Here is an 18,570-nt window from a genome sequence, read left to right as displayed (position 1 = left end):
TCCTGAAATGATGGACCAGGGACACAGGGCTCTGTTCAGTCATGTGGCTGTCCTACTGTACAGGGGAGCAAGCCACTGACATCTAGTGGGTCAAGGCCAGGGTGCCATGAACCCTCATTCAATGCCCAGGGCAACACTGGAAAAAAAAAAAAAACCAGCCCCCCAAGCCAATAGGGCAGAGGCTGAGAAACTCTGCTGGGGTGGGAGGGGGGGGGGGGTGGGGGACCGTAGGCACTGCTACAATTATCCTGTTGTGAATGAGGAAACACACTGAGGTTCAGAGACATGAAGTAAGTCGCCTGAGGCCACACAGGTTAGTGGCAAAGCCAAGACTCAAATCTGTTAAGAGTGAGTCGCAAAGCTCTGGCTTCCTCGGCCTCTTAGTTTACTAGGCATGACCTGAAGAGCAGAGCCAGGCTGAGCCCCAACAGCAGGGCAGGAGAGCTGCTCGGCCACCCAGGGAGAGAGGGCTTTTCATCCTCCAATCCCCCAGAGCCTCACAGTCTCTACCTGTGGAAGGGAGGTGCTGACAGCATCCTCCTTGTCAGGGCTGTTGTGACAGAAAGTAGGTCATATGTCTCCAGGGCACCAACCACACTGATGATGCTACTTCTTGTATCTGATCTCTATTGTCACAATGTAACACAGGTCTGACTGTATCCCCCCCCCCCCCCACATACTCACACATTGTATACAAGAGCCCAGGGAAAGTTGGCCACGCCCCTCCAGCTTCTCCCTCACTCACATCCCCAGGACCCTGAAGAACAAAACTGCTTCCATTTTACAGCGGAGGAAAATATGGCCACCCAGGGAGCCAACACCTTTGAAAGGGGTCCCTGAAAAGATCCTTCTTCCCTCAGTCACCCAGGATGCTTTTACACACTTACACACACACACACACACACACACACACACACACACACACACACGGCCTTCCTTCCCCTCCTGCTGCTGGGTTCTTTCTCTGTGGCCAGGAAGAGTTCACTCCCTGTTCTAATTTGCCCTGAAGGCTGTTATTACACATTCCAATCCTGTGCCAGCCAAGCAGGGAGGGCCCAGCAGCAGAGAGGCGGGGGTGGGGCAGCATCTCCTCTCTCCCAAGTTGTTTCTTTCTCTATGTTCACAAAGCATGTGCCCATGTCGGGAGCAAACACGGGCCTTTCGTCCCTTCATGGTTTGCTGGTACCCCTAAGGGAGGGGTCTCCACCGCACACCTGGGACAGGGTGCAGGTAAAGGACAGACACCCTCATACATCCTCACTGCTGCGTATTTTATTCCCAAGTGTCCTTTCTATGTTTGTTCCTTTTCAATCTATATATCAATCAGACTGGTGTTGTATGCCTATAATCCCAGTATTTGGGAGGTGGAGTGGGGGGGGGGTGTCAAGAGTTCAAGGTCATCCTCTGTTACACAATGAGCTTAAGGACAAACCTCATCTCAGAAAAATATAAGGGACACAAAATCTATACATCAAAGCCACATATGGGGATGCACACCTTGCAGTCCCAGAACTAAGGGGGAAGAGGCCAGAAAGGTTCAAACTCAAGCTTAGCCTTGGCTACGCAGTGATACCCCTCCCCTGATCCGTGTGGCAAACTGGATCCACGCAGATGGCAGCTTCAACGGAATGGATCCAAGGGGGGTACAAATCTCAGGGCCCAGTCACAGGATCACAAGCCTGCCCACTCATGCACTCTACAAAACCATCCTGAGCACCTACTGTGTGCCTCTGAGCACCCACTGTGTGCCGGGCCTGTATCTGATCAGGGATACCAGCAGATTTGGTAGCAATCCTTCCTTGGGGGACAGCACACTAGACAGACCAGCAGAGTTGGCCAGTGGGTGTTGAAGGCTGTGTAGCTCACAGGTACTCAAGAGTGGCCCAGGGAAGCAGTGTGGGATCCTAGTGGGACCCAGGTTCCAGTCAAGGTGCCCCTACCTTCCTTCCTGTGCACAGAGGCCCAGACATCGGGAACATGGCCCCTGGGCCAGTGGGGGGTAGAGAGAGTATGCAAGCTGACATCATACTGTAGTAGAATATTGTTGTAAGGTGTGTTACTTTTGTGTATGCTGCATTTGTTTGACTCTGTGAAGCTGTGTTACTGTGCCTGTCTGAAACACCTGATGGTCTCATAAAGAACTGAACAGCCAATAGCAAGGCAGGAGAAGTGATAGGCAGGGCTGGCAGGCAGAGAGAATAAATAGGAGAAATCTCAGAAGAGGGAGCTAAGATCTAGGAGCCAAAGAAGAAGGACTCCAGGGGAAGCCACCCAGCTACACAGCAAGCCATGGAGTAAGAGTAAGATTTACAGAAGTAAGAGAACAGGAAAAGTCCAGAGGCAAAAGGTAGATGGGATAATTTAAGATAAGGAAAGCTGGCTAGAAACTAAGCCAAGCTAAGGCCGAGCATTCATAAGTAATAATAAGCCTTTGTGTGTGATTTATTTGGGAGCTGGGTGGTGCCCCCCCCCCCAAAAAAAAGAGTAAAAAACAAACATCATCATCATACTTTCTGAGGATCTGATTCCAGGCTCTAACTAACTGCGAAGTTCGTCGGCTTCTGGGAGCCCTAGTGTTTTGTGCTTGGTCAAAGGCAAAAGTTACCAGGTGTGCCGGCACCTGACCCAGGCAGGCTGCACCAAGGATGCCCAGGACTGAAATCCCAGGATGCAGTGCGACCAGAGGGCTCTACCGCCATTGTCTGCTCTGCTCACACAGGGTGGGAGGGGGGGCCCAGCTTCATCACTCCAGGGCTTTGCCTGGCCTCGTGGAAACCTTGGCACAAGTCTACCAGATGCCGACCTGATTATGTGAGCCAGGAAAGCAGCTTACATCCTGGGGCAGGTTTGGGCGTGCAGGGTGTCTCTACTCCCGGGGATGGTGGCAGGGGGCTGGTTTCTCCTACGTCTTTCCTTTTGGATCAACACATTCCAAACAAGCAATTTTTAGATGTCGCCCGTATGCACTGCTCTTAGGTACCCCAAACGGGATGAAGGTAGCGCACGCCTATAATCCCAGCACTCGAGAGGCAGAGGCTGTGGGTGGAGAGGCTGGTGGCCTTTGCCTTGGCTATTTACCGTGTCCACCACACCTTCTGCCACTGGCTGGCTCCTGCTCACTCAGCTCAGCATTTCCTATTTATTTATTCTCCCTCCAATGTTGGGGCAGGAACCCAGAGCCTTGAGCATGCTAGGCAGTGCTCATCCTGACTCATCCTGAGCACCTCCAGCCCCTCAAGTCTCCTCTTTAAAAGAACACAGGGTTGTGGCACACACCTTCAATCCCAGCACTCAGGAGGCAGAGGCAGGTGGGTCTCTGTGAGTTCGAGGACAGCCTGGTCTACAGAGAAAGTTCCAGTTCTGCTTAGTAAGACCCTGTCTCAAATGCGGGGCGGTGCTCTTCCAAGGGATCTAGGTTCAATTCCCAGCACCCACATGGCAGCTCATAACTGTCTGTGATTTCAGTCCCGGGGGACTGGATAGCCTCTTCTGGCCTCTGTGGGCACCCGGCACACATGTGGTGTACAGATACATACAGGTAAAATACCCATAAACATTAAAATAAACGAAAGGGGTTTTTCCTTGTTGTTTGGTTTTCCAAGACAGGGTTTCTCAGCTGTGTAGACCAGGCTGGCCTTGAACTCGCAGAGCTCTGCCTGCAGGTGACCCAGGTGTGACAGGTGACATCCTGTGTAACACTCTCATCACATTTCACGTCAGCATTTATCATCTTTTTGTTTATCTCCTCTTTCCCTTCCAGAACCTAGCCCTTGAGGAAGAGGGTCATCTGGGGCCACCATTCCTCCAGGATTTAACACCATGTGGGACCATGGTGGGGCATCAGCCGGTACTTCTGTTCCAGACCACCAGGGACCCCTGAGGTTCCTGCAGGTGCTGGTCAGGAAGCAGCATCCTGGGGGTCTGGTGGCTGGATGAGCAGGGTGTTTGGACCAGAGCGCCCTATCTAGAGCGGGATAAAAAGGTGGAATTCGGAAAGTGTGGGGCAAGGAGCAGGGGCGAGTGAGTGCTGGTGGGGGCTGCACTACAGGTAGAGGACAGACCCTGAACTCTCAGACAAGCCTTGTGTGCTTCTTCCCCTCCATCCTGGGGCTCCCTGGCCAATCTGTGGGAACCCTGATTCCTGTGGGACCTTCAAATAAACCTCACTGTTGCGGAATGTTATTTGAAGAGGTGTTACATTTGTTTATGTTGTGGAAAGTCTGTTTAATGATGCAAAGATGTGTTGCATTCTTTTATGTTGCATTTATTTAACTCTGTGAAGCTGTGTTACTTTGCCTGCCTGAAACATCTGATTGGTCTAGCTGAGCAGCCAATAGCTAGGCAGGGGAGGCATAGGCGGGGCTAGCAGGCAGAGACAATAAATAGGAGAATAAGAGATGATTGAGGAGTGAGAAAAGAGGGGGCCAGCCACCCAGCCAGACATGGAATAAGAAGGAAAGAAAAGATATACAGAAATTGAGAAAAGTAAAAGCCCAGAGGCAAAGGTAGACAGAAGAAAAAAAAAATTTTTTTTGAAACAGGGTTTCTCTATGTAGCCCTGGTTGTCCTGGAACTAGCTGTGTAGATTAGGCTAGTCTCGAACTCACAGATATCTGCCTGTCTCCGCCTCTAGAGTGCTGGGATTAAAGGTGTGCACCACCACTGCCCGGCCTAGATGGGATAATTTAAGAAAAGCTGGCCAGAAACAAGTCAAGCTAAGGCCAGGTATTTGTAAGTAAGAAAAAAGTCTCTGTATAATTATTTGGGAGTTGGGTGGTGGGTCCCCAAAAAGCAGAGTAAAAAAAACAATTACATATGACCATGAATGCCAGCTATCTGGTTCAGTCCTGGTGGGGTGGGGTGGGAAGGGGCTGGAAGGATGGGACGCTAAGGTTGGGGTACCAGACAAAGCACCAGCTCGGTGACCCCGCCTCCAAGATGAGGAAGCTAAGGCCAAGAAGCGGGATCATCCATCGCTTCCTGGCTCCAGGAGTGGGAAGCAACACACAGGCACAGGAGCTAGATTTTGTTTTGAGACAAGGTCTCATGCATCTCAAACTGGCCCTGGCCTTGCTGCATCTCCAAGGGCGGCCTTCAACCTCTGATCCTTCTGTCTGTACACCTCCTGGGTCCTGGCGCCACAGGCACGTACCACCACATCCCAAGTATGCAGTGTTCGGGATTAAAGCCAGACTTTCACTGGGCCACGCTAGGCAAGCAGTCTATCCATTAAGCCACTTCCCCAGCCAGGCCTGGGACTTTAATAGGGCTATTTTACAAGGATAAGGGGACTCAGGTAGGTGAAGGGGCTGGGGGAAGAAGCATGTAGGTGGAGCTATGGGGCTATATGACTCTGAGATAGTTCCCCGGGCCTTCCTGGACTGTGCCTGAATGGTGCTGACCATGGCATCCTCCCCAGAGCCCTGTCACAGGAGTTAGGTGGCACACCGTGAGTTAAGCCTAGCCAGTAGATGCTGGAGAAGACCAGGCTGGTATGTGAGCCCTCGGTATCATTATTACTATCACCAGGACACACATCGACAGACAGGACTGCGGCAGATGTGTGTGAGTATCAAGGAAGGACGAGTGGATGGGTCCCCCGGGAGGTGGACTCTAGTAGCAGCCACCTCAGAGGAGCTGCCACTGGGAGCAACTAACGGGAGCTCAGTCCCTTGGCAGAGTGAGACCCGCTGCCTGCCAGGCTGTGGCTGCCCACAGCTTCCCAAGGCCCTGGCAGGCCGCGGCAGGGCACATCACACCATGAAGGGCCCTCCCTGCCTGTATTTACCTAGGCTGTCTCAACCCCGCCCACTTCCCGGTTGCTGCACAGTGGGCTGTCTGTCCACAGCAGACAGAGCCCCAGTGTCCTGCCGGGTCCCTCCACCTGGAGGGTGTCCCCCTCGATGCTCACACCGTCCAAGCGGGACACGGCCGGCCAGGGTGACTCACTGGCCCCAAGAAGGGCAAGGCCAACGTGGCCACAGCAGTCACTCAGTTTTTTTCATAAGCCTTGGAAGGCTGCCTCGTGTCACAGAAATACCCCTAGGAACTCTCACTAAGATGGGGGCATCTCCAGGAGACCCCAGCTCTGGAGGGCTGGCCTGACCAGGAGCCATGTGGCTTGGTGGAAAGACATGATTCAGACACTAAGGCCACATCCTGTGGGGCTCCGTTTCCTTGTGGGGTGACAGAAACTGGAGTTAGTGGTGCCGTTCATTCACCCGGCACCCCAAAAACCCACTGAGCTGTACATTTTTAAAGGCCCCGGGGGTGTGATGTGATTAGACCTAAGTGACCCCATCGTCCCTGCCCTCCCCCAGCCTCCGGTCCCTCTCTGCGTTGTGGAAGACTGAACACATGAAAAGCCTCAGCCGCTCGGAGCCTGGTACACTGAGATGGGAAAGCTCTGTGCTCTTCCATGGCCCACCAAAGCCAAGCTCCAGCTTGGGGGGAGGGGTGGCAGTCTCAAAACCTGGGGCCTCCTTCTCCCCAGCCAGCTCCTATCCTGGGGGTAGTCCCAGCCACAAAGAACCTCCGAGAGGGTTTTATACCCTCAAAACATCACCTAGTCTATTCTGCACCTCTCCCAATGCCAGCAAAGTCACTCCTCCAGTCTGAGCCCTGGTTTTCTCATCTGTAAAATGGGGGTAAAACCATTTTACCATTACATTTGCTCCTATGGTTGTCCCATAATCATTTGGTGTGTTATGTTCCTGCTTTCAATGATACTGTGGGGTGTGGTAGCATTCACTTGTAATCCCAGCACTTGGCCAACCTGAGCGAGAGGAAGAAGATCCTATCTCAAAAAAACCAAGCGCTGGGGATGTACCCGTGGTACAGGGCACTTGACGGGCATGTGGCAGGCCCCAGGTTTTACCCCTAGCACTGCAAAAGTCACAGCTCCTATCAAAAGCGCTGCTGTGAGGATTAAATGCTATCATTTCGGTCCTGGCAAAGTAGGTGATCAGCAATGGTGGCATCTGTGCCGTTGTGTTGAACCTCCCTTAAAGGTACAGCAGGGGAGGGGAGCCCAGAGACAGGAGGATGGGGTGGGCACGGGAATCCAGGCTTCCTGGCTCCAATGCCAGGGCTGGTCAGGGCTCCTCTGGGCAGAGACCTCGCCTTTGGAAGGGGTTTTCTCAATGCCTGTTCCATGCTCACATCACCTCTGGAAGGTGGCCAGGATTCAGACTGCCCATCTTTCAGATGGGAGACAGAGCTCACCCCCCAATTCCTTACTTGGTCCTGGATAGAAAAGCAGCCCTGTGGTAATGGGGCTCAACAGGAAGGGACCCTGAGGCACATATCCAATCAAGGCCCTGCCTGGGCACCCACAGCATGCCGCTGTCTCCAGGGGTTCTGCTTGGAATCATGGTGGAGGCTCAGCTGGAAACCCTACCCACAGTACCTACACTGAATGCCCTGCACCAGCACTTTACACATATTCTGATCTAAATCCTAACTCCTCAAGCTAGGTACCACTGTCCTTCCTAGAAGAGTAAACTGAGTCACAGGGGAAAGAAAGGAAAGGCCTGATATTTATCCAAATTGATGTGTGATGGGGACTTCCATGACTCTCTTATCAGGTTGGAAGGGTCTAGATTCCTACATCACACCAGAGGCTTGAACCCACCGAGACACACACAGCTGAGCTCACAGTGTGTGAGGTTAGGGTGCTATCCCTACAAGGGCCAGCCCACTGCCCCCCCCCGAAATGCCCTGGTAGCTGGCATCATGGGTAATGAGGAGTTGACAGGCTTAGAGTCTACAGCTTGGCCCTGGAGCTAAGGAACTGTGTGACCCCAGCTAGACCGCCCTACCTCTGCACCTGCTGTGGGGTCCTTGGTCACTGTGGGTGTCATAATGATGGAGCCAGAGACACAAGCAGTCATTCTCTTAGGGAAAACTGGGCCCCCGAAGTAGAGCCTCTGCCCAAGTGGCTACCTACCCAACTTCTGCCCTCCCACCCACAAACAGGCAGTTTATTGAGCACCTACTATATCCAGGGCTGTCTGACCTATGAGATCCAGCATCCCCATAGGGCGATACTTACCCTAGGTCCCTTTGCAGAAAAGGAAACCGAGGCTCAGTTAGGCAGGACACTCACCCATGTCCACTGGCTCTCGAAGTCAGAGCCTGTATTCAAAAGGGGTTCTGATGGCCCTCACGGTGCTGACATGTCTGTCTTTCCCTCCCTCCCTCTCCCCAGGTCATAAGGATTCTGGAACCCTACTCTGAGGTGACACAGGAGGGAGCCAGGCCGGTGGGCCCCCACCTGCAGAGTTAGCTCTATGATTACTGTGCTTACTCACCTACTGGGGGGTCTCCTCAGGGCCTGTGGGTCCAATCCCTAGACACACACACACACACACACACACACACACACACACACACATACACACGAAGACCTACCCACATGCAGTCATCTCTTTGGTCAACCGGGTGGACCCCCAGGCCACCCCACCCTCAGGAAAAACAGTCGCCCAGGGGACTGAGGAGTCCTTTGTGCAGGGCAGGGAGAACAGTGGGCGGGGGGGAGGTTAGCAGCCTTACTCACTACCGAAGGAAAACACCAATTCCTGCGGCCTGGCTGCCCACTCCCCACTCCACCTCCTGGGGCTGCTCCAACACCCTGACCTCATCTGGAGCAGACCTGAAGATTTCCTGTGTGCCCTGCCTGGTGGCGTGGGACCCTCCCTTACTATTGAGGGAACGTGACCAGAGAGGTGGGGTGACGTCCCTGGGCTCACACAGCTAGCAGTGGCCGGGGCCTGGGACAGAAAGGGGAAGCCACCGTCAGGAATGGGCTCAAGGGTGGGGAGGAAGTAAGAGTCACAGCGAAAGGGAGGGCCTGGCCTTCCTGCCTGGCCAACTTACAAGACCAAGTGGCCTACTGTCCAGCTCGCAGGACCCAAAGGCACCCAAGGTGGGGAGCCCAGGCCAGGCCAGGGGTGGCGGCTGGAGCACCACAAGCCTCCCTCGTGCTGACAGAATTCTGATCTACAGCAATCCCTGGGTAGCAGCTTTGGGAACAGAGAGGTGAAGCCACTTCCTGGAGTCACACAGCAGCTGACAGAGGGGACCAAGAGTTCCCCGATGCTGGCTTCCAGCTCTCCTTCCCTGTGGAGTTTCTCCCTCCCTGAGACTCAGCGTCCTCAGACGTAAGGGGTGTCCCCGGTGGGAATGAGGCTGTCACAAGTGACCAGGTGACAGACGGTGGCTGAGCTGGAGTATGTCCACAGAGACTCAGCAAGGCACGTGCTCTCATGCCCCACCTGGGAGTCCTTGCTCCGATGGGCAGATGGGGAAACTGAGGCTAGAGAATCCCTTCGACCACCTGGGAGCGGGGGCTCAAACCTGGGCAGCTGGCTCCTAAACGTTAAGCGGGAAAGTTTAGGCTCTTGGCACTCAGCCATTGCGCACAGCACTGCTGCGTGGCTGGAAGGCTCCAATCATCCGTCCAGTGCAAGTCTAGCTTTGCCTGCTGCCTGGCACCGAGTGCTCCCAGGATGCCAGGAAACGTGCCCTGGACCAGGCTGGAAGACACTGTGTGAGGAAGGAGATCAGAGCGTCAGGACCCGTCTGCGGGTCTTAGGCTGGCAGGGCAGAGTGAACCGGAGAGTGAGCCCCTTTGACAGGTAAGAAAACTGAGGCTTAGCAGCGCCTGGCAACCTTCCCCAACTCCCTGCAGAAAGCAGCAGGACTTAGGGGTTTAGAAGCAATCCAGCTTTCCCCTATGGTTGTAGGACCTCTTCCTCAAGTCTCAGGTCATGGATTTTGAAATCAAACAATTAAGACTTAGGTTGAGGTCCCTTTAAGCTGAGTGACTCTAAGGGAAATGACTTCACTCTGCAGACCTCAGTCCCTCCCCCTGAATAATGGGTACATGTTTTGCTAACTGAATGCACTTAGCACATTTGGCCAATCACCTAGGACATAGAAAGTTCTCAGCCCATTCTTGCTACCATCCTATTAACTGGTAACGCAGCCCAGACTTGACCAAGGCAGACTGACTCTGTACCCAGAGTTCATGTCAGCAGTTAAAGGGACCAGGACCACAAGTATCTCCAGAGATCAGAATTAATCTTTAACAGGTGCTCCGAATCAGTGGTGTGGAACATTCTAGAGGAGCTGTGGGGTGAAACGAATGTTCTCTCAGATCCCTAGATCTTGCTAAAGCAGGAACCATCTCCTAGGTCCTGTTGGACTATCTTCCCAAAAGTCAAACAAGGAGAAACCGAGGCAGAGAGCAGGGCCAGGGCCCATGAGGGATAAGGATGCCTAGTCTCATGGAGTCCCCACTCTAGGTATACAAAACACTAAGGCCCTCTCCAAAGCATTTGCTAGGGGGTTGGGGCATAGTCCAACAAGGTCCTGGGTTTTGCATACTACCAGATTTCCCCAGCCGGAGGACCCACGGGCTTCCCAAGCCAGCCCCTGCAATCACTTCCACTCTGCAGCTAAAGGTATTTTGTTCTACCACATGAACAACAGCAGCGCCCCGCACCCCAACATTCAGGGCTTCTAAGTCGACCTTGGCCTGGCTCACACACTCCGGACAAATGGAAGTCTCTCTGATCTACACACCCTGCACCCCCAGCGGGTAAACACGCAAGACATGTCTTAGCTAGTGCCAGTCCCTCCAAATACCCTCTCCTCTGGTTCCGAATTTACTCTTCAAGGTGTGGCCCAGTCACCACCTTGATCAAAGGCACCCTGATTCCTTCTGGGTCTACCCTCCTCCCTCCAGCCTTTCCCTTCCGAATTTAACAACATCCACCACCTGGGTGCATCCTCCTGGCCCTCCCCGATGCACAAGTGGTGCCCACCTGGAAGCTACAACTTCGTGAGGGAGGAGGGTGGGGCAGACGTGCTCTGTTCCTACCCCTCAGGCTACAGCTAGGCCAGTCTGAGGTACCCAGAGTGCCAGCATCCAGTATCAAGCTTCCAGAGTGCCTACTGGGGACAGGGAAGTAGGTGAGGCCCAAGAGAGAGGAAGATCATTTCTTTCCTGGCCATAAGGCATCTGGATTTATCCAGAAGCCTAGGGACCTTCTCGGGGCTCACAGGAATCCTGTCTCAGTGTGCCTCAGACCCTTCTCTCTGGTGAATCCCACATAAACACCCTGTGGCTTCAAAGTGAGCCAGAGCAAAGCAAGAGGGATGTCTGCCAATTATGGGGAGCCCCCTCTCCCAGAAACTTCAAAAAAAAGACAAGGAGGGGTCTCCCCAGTCTTCAGGTTCCCACATTCTCCACAGCAGAGCAGGAGGAGGGCATAAAAATGACTTCTTCCTGATCCTCTACTAAGGCAGTGTGGCGAGGGAATGGCCAACTCAAACCGCTGTGGCAAACTCCTCCGGGGGCCTCTGTCCCCACAGCAGCCCTAGAGTGTACTCCCGGGGATTTACATTAAAGAGGAAGAACCAAGGCTCAGGCAGCTAGAGGCTAGGCCAAGGTCACATCCCAGAGGATGACAGAGCATGCCCAGAACCCACTCAGAGCCCACCCAAACAGGGCTCCTAACCTGGAGATGACAAGGCCTGGGCCTGGCAGACACCTCACTTCAGGCAGTCCCAGGCCTGAGCTAGCCCCACATGGCAAACAGCCAAGGTAGCCGGACTCAGCTCTGCCCGGGCTTTTTACCTCCCGCGAACAAAGCTCACACGTGACATGTGCTTAGACGTTCAAGGTTCATGCCACCCCCTACCCCAGCCCCCAGCTGAAGAGTCAGACCTCCTTCCCCTCTGCTTCCCAGCCTGGGTCTCTGTCCCGCAGAGCCGCAGAGCCGCAGAGCCGGCTGGGGACAGGCCGATGAGGAGGGTTTCAATCCACTTGGCTCCATCCTTACCCCAAGCCTGGATTGTTTCCATCTGCCCAAGGGGAAAGGGATGGCTGGCCCCCTCTGGAGTGGAAGAGAGCCCCGAGGGAGTCTGAGGTTGGGTTTTCAGTCAAGTGGGGAGTGTGGAGGTCTCTCTCTGTCCTCAAAGACCCGCAGGGTGAAGCTAGGGTAAAAAAAAGTTTTGCAGCCTCTCCGCCTCTCTGAAACTCCAAGAAGCGGCCCGGGAAGTTGCCAGCTCGTGGTTCCCTCCCCCGCGCCCATCCCTGCCACGAGCCCCAGGTGAGGCTCCTCCCGAGCAGGTAACGGCCCCTGCCGGGCCATCGGTTTGGGAACTTGGGTCTAGGTGACCTAGATTGGCACCCCTCAGGCTCGTGTCGGCGCCCGATCCACAGGTGACGGAGCGGCGGCGCCTCCCGCTTCCCGCGCGCGGCGGGAACTGCGAGTCTCGGACCCCGTCGGCGGGGGGATGCCGGGACCTCGCCGACCCCTTCCCCGGAGCTGCCCCACTCACCTCGGGACGCGGGCACAGCGCTGCCACTTCCTGATCGCGCCGCGTCCTCCTCCCGCTGCGCTCCGGCCGCGCCGCCCCCCGGGGTCCCGCCCACCCGCGCCCGCCCACCCCAGGGTCCTCCCCGGCCTGTGCGCAGACACCTGGCTCAGTGCCTCGCTCTTCCATTCATCGCTGGTCCCTGCGCCCAGGCCATCGCCTGCCCAACCCCGGAGCCCGCTTGACCCGCAGCTCATGTCCATCAAGTCTGGTAGAAAAGTCCGGGAGGCACCCGGTAGAGTAGAGGACTCCCTGCCACCCCCACACACTCTACCCACCAAGCCACCGCCCTCTGCAGATCCTTCCTGGCTGAGCCTCAGTGTCCCCACTCTGAAAGCTCCACGTAGCCATCGTTAGAAAGATGCTGGTGAGCCAGGTGGTGGTGGCACATGCCTTTAATCCCAGCACTCGGGAGGCAGAGCCAGGCAGATCTCTGTGAGTTCAAGGCCAGCCTGGTCTACAGAGTGAGCTCCAGGACAGACACCAAAACTACACGGAGAAACCCTGTCTCGAAAAACAAACAAACAATAATAATAATAATTAACTCACTAATCAAGGTGGAGGGGGTGGCATCGTCAAGTAGACTTCTTTTAGCTGGACCTGAGGTGAGCAGTGCTTGGCGCCCAGAAACAGGCCCAGAGAGAGAAGGGTGGGTCCCCACAAGCTGCTGCCTCAGGATGGGGAGCATCATTATCTGGGTGGCCAGGGTCTTCAGCAGAGTGAGCTGGCAGCTGCCCCTTAACCTCCCTGACAGGAAGCCTGTTGCTGGGGCCTTTCACACCTGCAGTTGGGGCTGAACCAGGCTGAGGAACCAAGAGGCTGACTTACTCTTCTCCAAGGTCAGCCGAAGGAGCCTTCAGCGGTAGGTGTGTTCACCCAACCCCATCTCACAGACTGGGAGACTGAGGCTACCACACAAGAGATACCTGGCTTGGGCTAAGAGGCTGGTGACATGGACACCTGGATAAAAATCCTGCCCTGCCATGGATTAGGCAACAACCCCCACATGGGTGCTCCAGCTTCTTCATCTAGAAAATGGGTGTTTCAGGAGGTAGGGGACCCTGGGTCCAGTCTGCAGGATAAACACTTGGCACTTAGCAGATGGTTTTAAAAGATCAGGTTGAGGGGCCCGGGAGCTGACTCACTTGGTCAAGAGCCTGCCTGTACACCTGAGGCCCTGCGTTCCAACCCCAGGATCCACATTTTTTAAAAACCCTGGCCCAGTTCCACATACTCATGACCTCAGCACCGGAGAAGTAGTGTCAGGCAGACCCCTGGGGCTCACTAGCCAGCTAGCCTAGCCTACTTGGTGAGCTCCAGGCCAGTGAGAGACCCTGTCTCAAAGAAACAGTGGATAAACCACAAGGAACGCCTGAGGTAGACTTCTGGCTTCCACACCTCACACACAAAGAGCTGGTTGGTGAAGGTGTGTAATCCTCACACTAGGATGGCTGAAGCAAAGGATTAAGAGATTGAGGCTAACCTGGACTACATAGCAAGAGCCTGATTGATGGAGACTGGGTTAGTGGAACCTGGGTCTTGTTTATTGGGCAGAGAATACAGGAGGTGGATGGAAGTGATGGTTGCCCAGTACCAATGTCTTCAGTACCACTTATCCCGGGGTAGAGGGCTTGCCTACTATGTGTGAGTCTTTGTGTTCCATCCCCAGCAAGATACACACACACACACACACACACACACACACACACACACACACACAGGCTGTGGGATGTCTTTTCTGTACACTGTGAATATATGCTGTTCCCATTGGTTAGTAAATAAAGTTTTGGCCTATGGTGAGAAAGTTTTACAGCCAGGCAGGAAATCCAAGTAGAGATACAGAGAGAAGAAGGGCGGAGTGAGGGAGATGCCAGCTGCCACCCAAGGAGCAGCAAGATGCCAGCAGACCAGTAATGCCACGGCCACATAGCAACTTACAGATTAACAGAAATGGGTTAAATTATAAGAGCTAGCAAGCAAGAAGCTTGAGACATAGGTCATCCAGGTCATAATTAGTATAAGCCTCTGAGTGATTATTTTGTAAGTGGCTACAGGACTGAGGAGCCGGGCTAGACTGGAGAAACCTTTTGGCTACACATACACACACACACACACACACACACACACACACACACAAATGGTGATCTTGGTAAACACCTAGTGTACTTTAGCATGGGAAGTGAAAACTCAGGGAAACGGAGTTAGTTGAAAGCGTGAAGATCTGCCCAGGTAGAAGAGACAAGCAGAGAGAGCAAGCATGATGAGGTACCTCGCAAACACAGGCTGGGGCCACTGACTACTATGGATCCCCTGGTGGACTGGTGACCCTCCTGTCTCTACCTGGAAAGACAAGAAGCAGTTGACCTCTAGCTGGGTGGGAAGAAACATATGATGTCTTTAGTGACAGTCCCATAGAGCCACAGGGCAAGGTGACGGTCCTGAATCCCACCCAGCTCCAGGATGGCTTACCTCGTGGGCCTGACCATTCATTCTCCTACAGGGCCTCCTGGAGAGCAGCAGAGAGCCTGAAATCCTGTGCTTTTGGAGTGCCTCTTATGTGCCAGGCCCAGGGCCATGTGCCACAGAGATCCATGAGCAGTGGGGTTAGGACCAGCTTACAAAACAGGGCAATTGCTCCTGACTTGACAGCTGGCACAGCAAAGCTCTGCCTCATCACCAGCCTGAGACATCTCCTGCCAGCCTAGAAGGGAAGGAGTCTCAGACCACTGAGTAGAAAGCGCCCGAGAGGCCACTTATGGAAGGAAGATACCATCATTGGGAGGGTTCGAACCCAAGCAGCAGACCCTTCAGCAGAGCACAGCCGGCGGGACCACAGTCTCTGCAGAGGACTGAGTTCGAGGCTTTGGACACACCGCTCCTGTGGAAAACAGGCAGCTAGTTCCTCAAATGTTAAGAACACAGTGGCACAGGACAGCCATCCCACTCTAAAGGGAAACAGCTGAAGGAACCGAAAACTTATGTCTGACCAAAACGTGACTGTTCAGAGCGGTGTTATTCAAAATAGCTTAAAAGTGACCCAAATGCTGAACAGATAAATCAGATGGGTGTGTCTGTTCAACAGATGAGCACACTGTTTCACTGTATTCAATAGTGAAAAGGCACAACACCAATTCATGCCTCAACCCAGATGAACCTCAAAACTTGAAGATGGGCTGATGTCCGAACAGGATGCGGGGTAACAGTTTTGGTAGAAACATTCCATCCTGCAGAGAAGCTCCTTAAGCAAGAAGGTAAACAACTCAAAGTAGCTTCAGGAAGTCCCTGAAACTGACCGGATTCATTAGGCTCCTCCCTGCCAGAGTAAGCTGAGCCAGGCTGCAAAGACTCAGGTGAGCTGAGCTACAAAGAAGACCCAGAGTGGAGCATCTGCCTGGAAGAAGCAGAAACCAGCCAAGCTGCCAAGCTCACAGTATGATCCAGTGTCTCACTTTGTGAGTTGTCACCCATGCCAGGGTGGGCTTTGATGATACAGCTGCCCTTGAGTCGTTTCTGCTCTTTCTAAGTAACCCCAGTACAACTCGTTGGCTCACCAAGTTGGACTTGGGTGGTGTCTGTTCTTGGATCTGTTGTGTGTCCCCTATCATGTGTGTGTTTCGTCTCCCCAGGGAAAGTTTTGTCACACAACTGTGGGTAAAGGTGTTTGCTACCAAGCCTGACAACCTGAGCTCAATCCCATGGCTCCACATAATAGAAGGAGAGAATCAGTTCCTCAAGTTGTCTTCTGACCTCCACATGTGTGATGGCATGTGTGTGAGCACATAAATAAGTAAATGCAATTTTTTTGGGTTTTGTTTTGTTTTCGAGACAGGGTGTTTCTGTGTAGCTTTGGATCCTGTCCTGGAACTCCCTCTGTAGCCCAGGCTGGCCTCGAACTCACAGAGATCTTCCTGCCTCTGCCTCCCGAGTGCTAGGATTAAGGGCGTGCGCCACCACCACCAGCATAAATACATAAATATGATTTTTTTAAAGTGAAGAAGCCAGACCTGAGAGGCTGTACATTGTGTGGCTGAACGTTTAGGAAATGACAAGACTCTATAGAGACAGTAGTTGTGGTTGCAGAGCCGGAGGGAGGGGAAGAAGATGGGACCACAGGTGACAGCTAGGGATGGGGGCTTGTTTTCAGGGTGATGAAAACGCTGTGGATGACTGTGATGATAGCCCTTGTACCTATGAATATCCTGAAGACGACTGTATCACCTGACTCACGTGGGATGTGATTGTGTCCTAGGCTGTCAGGAGAGATTAAAAGGAAATCTGGTCTCTTCTGTCAAAAAGTTCTAGGTGTGGTTCTACCATACTTCTAAGCTGTGTGACCCTGGGCAGAGATGGCCCTGCCTCCCCGAGCCTGGCTTCCCTGTCCTGTGTAAGGGGACAGTAACCTCGTGGGTCAGGAGGATTGATTACGACAGTGTTCATGAGGCGTGGGTAGCGCCTGTGAGTTCTGTAACTGCTCACTAGACAGCTGTGCACAGTGGTGGGGTGTGGTCTGAGAAAGTTGCCATCAGGCAGATTTGCTTCTCTAGAAATATCCCAGAGTGTGCCCACACGGACTAAGTTGGCTATGGTGTCCCTGGGCAGGAGAGTGCCATAGTCCATCATGGTACTTGTGATCTGTCCTTGGCCCACATGCCACTATTCCATACAAGACTCTCAGGGTGACAACACGCTGCCTTAACCTGACCAATGTCATGTACTCTCCAGGTTTTCCAAGGCCTTATGTATTTCAGTGTCATGCTTCCCAGTGACCCTGTGAGCTGGGTTTGGTGTCCCGACTTTACAGATGACTGCAACAGCAAATATTGCTAACAGGGCTCTCCAACTCTCCCCCACTGCTCCCCTGTGCCCCCACCCCTGTCTATCTTCCCTAGAACCCCTCAGTCCTGCCCTACATAGGGCCCAAGGGCTACTGACTGGGTCCCCGGGAGCCTAGAGTAGTTCCCTGAATTATAGACAAAGCCAGAACTGAAGCAGAATAGAAAAGGAAAATCGGGCTGGAGAGATGGCCCAGCAGTTAAGAGCACTGGCTGCTCTTACAGGGGACCCAGGTTCAGTTCCCAGCACCCACATGGCAGCTTACAACTGCCTATAACTCCAGGTCCAGGGGTCTGGCACCCTCTTCTGGCCTCTGTAGACACCTCATGCATTTGGTGCATATAGACTCATAAAGACATGCATGGAAAGAAGAAGGAGGGAGGGAAGAAGGGTAAATAAGGGAGCCATGAGCAGGGGAGAAGGCCTGACCGGGCATGTAGCGTGCTTTCCTTGGTGACCGGGGTCAACTTTGGCACAACCGATAAAACCAGCGTTGCCTACAGAGATAATGTGTTTTCCTGGAGACACCTCAAACAAGGATGTTAAATGCAGCCAATGAGTGTTGCTCACTTAGGGTCAGCATGTCTTGACCTCGAGTTTGGCCACATTAGTGCTTCTCAGTCACCCCCAAATCTAAATGAACAGTGCGACCTCATCGAAACACACCTTACAATTTCATTTACAAAAGGAATTTTTTTTTTTTTTTTTTTTTTTTTTTTTTTTTTTTTTACAGTTTCTAAAACAGGCTGGCCTCAAATCCACTAGGAAGTCGAGGATGACCTTGAACTTCTGAACTTCTGACCCTCCCAAGTGCTAGGATTACAGACCTGCCACCAAGCCTGCTCTAAGTGGTGCTGGGAACAGATCCCAGTGCTTCAGATGAGCAGCATCCCAGCCCACTAGGGAAAACCTTTAGGGCAAGCAACCAGCACATACATTTCTGCTTCATTTTTAAACTGAAAATTTGAGCTTGGCTTAATCTTTAAATGTTGTTATAAATTATTTCCTTTCAGCAATATAAATATGGCATATATATTTACACATGCACACACATACACTCATACACATTAAGACTGGGAAGTGTGCATTTATGTAGCTCTTGCTGTGTGCCAAGTACTGTGCAGACCTTTGTCTTCTTGAACTCCTCATGGATACAGGAGAGGAAGCATATATCCAGAGAGGCAAAGATATCTACCCAGAGCCACACAGCCCAGGCCAGGGTCAGATGAGCTCACCACGAAGTCACACCCCCATCTCTTCCCAGAAGCCATGGAGACACAGGGTCCAAGGAGGCTAGGGATGATGAGTTGGTTTGTATACCTTGGTCTTGAAAAGAGCTGGCTTTCTTCC

The 18,570-nt window shown here is 53.2% G+C and overlaps 1 protein-coding gene across 2 annotated transcripts in view; it reads right to left on the bottom strand.

Moving 5' to 3' along the window:
* Positions 1 to 12,427, bottom strand: part of Trpv4 (transient receptor potential cation channel subfamily V member 4) — a 44,500-nt gene extending 32,073 nt beyond the window's left edge. The window contains exon 1 of one of the 2 annotated variants that reach the window (XM_036172029.1): positions 12,352 to 12,427. The gene's annotated coding sequence lies outside the window, so the exon portion shown is untranslated. The remainder of the gene's footprint in view (positions 1 to 12,351) is intronic. The other variant, XM_036172031.1, reaches the window with a different exon arrangement.
* Positions 12,428 to 18,570: the final 6,143 nt, after the last annotated feature.

Source organism: Onychomys torridus, chromosome 22 (assembly GCF_903995425.1).
Source record: "Onychomys torridus chromosome 22, mOncTor1.1, whole genome shotgun sequence".
Classification (NCBI taxonomy): Eukaryota; Metazoa; Chordata; class Mammalia; order Rodentia; family Cricetidae; genus Onychomys; species Onychomys torridus.
This window is presented reverse-complemented; position numbering and strand designations above follow the sequence as displayed.